This window comes from Cicer arietinum, chromosome 6 (assembly GCF_000331145.2).
Source record: "Cicer arietinum cultivar CDC Frontier isolate Library 1 chromosome 6, Cicar.CDCFrontier_v2.0, whole genome shotgun sequence".
Lineage (NCBI taxonomy): Eukaryota > Viridiplantae > Streptophyta > Magnoliopsida > Fabales > Fabaceae > Cicer > Cicer arietinum.
The window spans coordinates 23526357-23531796 of NC_021165.2; positions in this window are offsets into that span (position 1 = coordinate 23526357).

The window sequence follows — 5440 nt, forward strand, 5'->3', positions numbered from 1 at the left end:
TATATATATATATATATATATATATATATATATATATATATCCATTTTATTAATACTTTTAATTATTATTTAATAAATTATAATTAATTAAAATATTTAAAAATTCAAAATAATGCTAATAAAATATTTTGATAATACTATTAATTTTAATTTAATAATAATAATAATAAAATAAATTATATAAATAAAATAAAATTAATTAAGTTGAACAAACAAAACACATTAAATTACAAAAAATAAAAATAAAAATTAAACAAAATAGGAGGGAGTTGTTATAGTAATATGTCAAAATAAAACGAAGTTGTTATAACAACGTGTCAAATAAGAGGGAGTTTTTATAATAGGAGGAAGTTATTATAGTAACGTGCAAAAACAAAAACAAATAACGTGTCTCTAATATTTTGCGGATGAAAACACAACGTATTTTCTTAACAACTCCGTCCTAAGTTTATTGTGATTTAATAAATAAATAAATAAAATAAAATTATAATATTTTGACAACATAATCCTATTTTGCAGTTAAATTAACACTTAGTATTATTTTTTTAACAATTCAGTTATTGATTATTTAATAAATTAAAAATAATTAAACAATCAAAATACTGTTAATAAATGCAGTTAAATAGATGTGACAAAACAAAGGAAGTGTTATATTATAACAACTTCTTCCTCTTTTTGTTCGATCTAATAAATAAAAATTAACAAAATAATAATAATAAAATTTGAATTTGATATATATTTTTTGAAATTTGTGCCATTTTTTTCTTTCATTTAATGTGTTTTGTTTGTTCAATTTAATTAATTTTATTTTATTAATATAATTTACTTTATTATTATTATTAAAATTAATATTATTATTATTTATTAATGTATTTTATTTTATTAATAATATTTTTAATTTTTAAATAATTTAATTATTTATAATTTATAAAATAATAATTAAAAGTATTAATAAAATGGAGGAATATATATATATATATACTAATAGATGGTCGCATCCTCATAATGCAAACTTTTGTTAAGGATGAATAAAATTTGTTTCAGATAGTCTGTATTTCCATATTGCGATGAGTAACTGAGCCTAAAAAAATAAGACATTTATGTATTATTTTTTAGGAGCTTGGTATTTTGGTGAAAAAAGAGAAAAAAAAAAAGAAAATATTAAAAAAAATAGTCTGTAGATAACAAATAATTATTTTTCGAAATGAACAAAGCAATGGTTTTTCGAAATGAATCGCCCATTTGATTCGTCTGTCATTAAAATCAAGTTTTGACATAACTAAATTGAAAAACTGCCAACTAACACAGTTATAGGACTTAGTAATGTCAATCTTGAGAGCTACTCCTAAATTTGTCAACCCTTTTATTCTTCATATGAATGATAGTCTCAATAGCAATGAGGGCAGTGTCAAGTATCCGTCGACCTTCAAGAAAAGCTCATTGCTCCTCAAAACGTTGCACTTTGGCAGCACAATCTTAAGGCAGTTGGCCAACACATTGGACAAGATTTTAAAACTCATATTATAAAGAGACATAAGCCTAAAATCAATAATTAACTTTTAATGACATCACTGCTAAAACTTTGACTTTAAGTTTTAAACAAGTATTCAAACTAAATAATTTGTGATAATATTAATTGTGATATAAATTTATTTGTACTTATATGTTAGCTCAATTGGTAAAGAATAAAATTTTGAGATTTTAGTCCATGGTTTAAATAGAGATTATACCACTATTATTTTATTTTATGTTTTTTTATAAAAAAAATGAAATTTACATTAAATTTTAAATCACCATTTTGGTTCCATGACTCAGTAGAGGTGCTGTCATTCTAGTCTTTGACTCAACAAAAAATTCAGATCAATTCCTGACTCAACTTAAATTATGTCATTGACGTTAACTCTTATATTAACTTTTAAATTATGTCTATTCATCACACGCACATGTAGAAGAGAGAATAACACATGAGTTAGCCACATCACGGAGTTAACACGACTAACAAAAATGTTAACAACGAGAGTGATAGATGTGTGGCTGAGTCAGAGATGAATATAAGTTTTTTGCCGTGTCAAAAACTAAAATGACGACACCCTATTAAATCTGTAACCAAATTGGTGGTTTATGCTTAAATCTTATTTGTAATATATATCATTTTTATGTTATTATGCGCATTTAAAATTAGTCTATTTTAGTAATAAAAAAAACTTTATTTTAAAAAATTACTTTGGGCATCCGAACTTTGTTGGGGCGACGCTATTGCCAACTGCTATAAACTACATGCTCCAACTCTTCCTTCAACAAGCATGTGTGTCACACTTAAATTAATATCAATTTCATATTACAAAATCTTATAAGGATTTTCAATATCAATTTCATATTATATAATCTATGGTTGATTGAAAATTATCATCACATAAATAATATCTATATAATTTGACATTAATATAAAATTATTTGATGTATATATATCATTTATATATCAAAATAATATATACACATCAAAATGTTTTTGTCAAAACGATTTTGAAAACCTTTGGTGCAAAGAATAAAAGTTTGTGAAAGCCATTCACTTGTATAATTTATTTTATTATATTATGAATTGTTTTTCTTAATCTCTTATATATTTTTAAAGGTCAATAAACTTCGTAGTATCTTTTTAATCTCTTTAAATTTGTTTTAACTCAATCTCTTTAAAAATTGAAGCATTTCTATAACAGTAGTTGATCCGGTATATGGATTAATTAAAATTTAGACAAGAATAAATAACAAAAAATTGATTTGAAATTTTTATTTATAAAACTCATAATTTAAATATTTAGTGTGTTTTTTAATCAAATATTATGTTGTTAATTAAATATGGCAACGGGTGAAGCAGAGAAAACGTGCACTGACACTCGTTTTATGTTGAATTTATAAATTAGATTTTTCATTTTCGTTTTATGTTGAATTTATAAATTAGATTTTTCATTTTCGTTTCAGATGGAGATTAAGTTTCCTCTCTTTGACTCACTATATCTATATATAAAATAATAAATTTAAAAATTATATATTATAATTAATATAATACAATAATAATTATTAGATAATGATAAATTAAAATTTTAGTAAATTTATATTTTCTATACACAGGGGATTAAAATTTATTATATATAAAAAATAGTAAATTATATTAAATTTATTATATATAATTGTCTTGGTTTGACAATTAGTTATTGCAATCCACTAATATTAGGAAAAGTATATAGTTAGTATATCACTGATAAATATAGAATTTAATATAAAACTAGATACAAGGATAATATAAAATACTGATTAAAATATATTATTTTATTATGTGTTTCATGTACAAAAGATAATATTATTTTAACTTGTTAAATATTTGATACATATCTTAATATAATATAATATAATATAAGAGGGAAACAAATTTTGTTCAAGTGGTCGTATCTCCAACTTTCGACCTCTTGAAAGTTGAAAAAAATGACATTTTCATATATAAGTGTCGATTTAGGGTATAATGGAGACTTTTTTGAAGAGGATATAGTGAAAAAATACCCCTCAGAAAAGTCATTAAAATCAAAAAATGATAAATCTATAAATAAACTCACAACAACTATTTTGCTAGTATAAAACCACAAAGTGACAAATTTAAAGTGTTCGAAACATTATGTCTATGAGTTTGTAATATTGACGACGTCAAATTTATTGATTGAATATGAAATTGATTAAAGTTAATTTATCAATCTGAACTAAACGAATATCGTAACAAGAATAATTCAGGAGATTGTTAAAAAATGTAATTTAAATTTAAAAATGACCTTAAATCATCGATCATTAGTTAAAAAAAGAGGAGTGTTAAAAAAAATGTGGGCCACTTAGGCTACCCTATAAAAAGAAACAACTCAAATGAATGAATGAATGAATGAATGAATGGGTAAAAGTTACTAAAAATGATGACAGTTGTGCAAGGGTTATTTTAGACTGAACCAAATCGGCTACACATGCATTAGGTTACCAATTCATAAAGAAAAAAATATTATTCTAAAAAATATATATAATTATATCTTAGTATTTGAATATTTAAAAAATAGTCAAATTTAATTATAGCATATTATTTAATACTTAATATTTATTTACAAATACAATAAACACAACAAAGTAAATGACTCTAGATGGTTCATGGACTTCAATAAACACGAATAATTCGAGAGAATTCAAATTTGAATCCAAATCGAAACAATCTTTTTTGATATATTTTACGTACTTCTCGACCGAATTTCAGATTACCAAGAATCTTTTCCTTAAAAATTAGAGGGTTAAAAAAAACTAAAACACAAAACAATTAAATTATAACTATATATATAAATGATTTGGATTCATGAGTTTTAAAATGTCAAATAAACCACCATAAGTTAGTTCGAATGGAATCTAACATAAATAGATTTAAAATTTAGATTGAGTTGGATGATCAAACTCGCAGGTTGGTCATAGTTGTGTACACCCATATGGTAATAGTATATTTGAGATCCAAAGACATATCATATATTATATATAAAATAATTTAATTTAAACACTAACAACACACATATATTTTTACCGTGGGAGTTAATTATAATCGTTCAATCCTAAAAACAATTGACTTTAATCATAGTTAGAAGTGGAAATAGGTTAAATTGACCTAACCTACGCTAAACTCATATCAAACTTTTATATATAAGCAAGGCCAATACATTTTTAAAAGTTTATTTAACTAAAAAGGTAAGGTGGTAAAAACTTGACATGGTAAGTTCAAGGGACACAATTCAAATCTCGTATAAGACAGTTGTAAAATGGCTATTAGTGACAAAATTATTTGAAAAATGTTAGACTATAGATAATTGAAAAGCTCTTTTATACTTGTCGAACTAATCTACTTGATTAAATATAAATATTTATTTATTAATATCATTATTTTAAGATTTTTTTTTGTATTAAATTATAAATTTATTAACATTTTATGTAATTTAAACATACTGATTTATATGAGTATTTGACCTATTTAAATGTATCATTAAAAAAATTAAAATAGAATATCAATACGATATTTTTTAAAAGATCGTATTAAATATTAAAATGTAACGTTTTAACGAGACTTTGAAGTCTAAAAAGAATGTCTATGTCATACATTAAATATAGAGTATGACATCTAATAAATCACGCAAAATTTTGAAAATAACTAGACTCAAATTTTGAAAGTGTTTCTGATAATTACTTCTATATAAAAAAAATATGGTTGATTATCATTTTGTGGGCATCAAATCTTACATTTTTAAAATAATTCATTTAAAAAAAATATAATTTAACTTCGATGTTACTTTTAATAGTACCTATTTATAAAAACACATATATGAATAATTATAATTTGTCAATATTATATGTTATGCAAATGTATATATATATA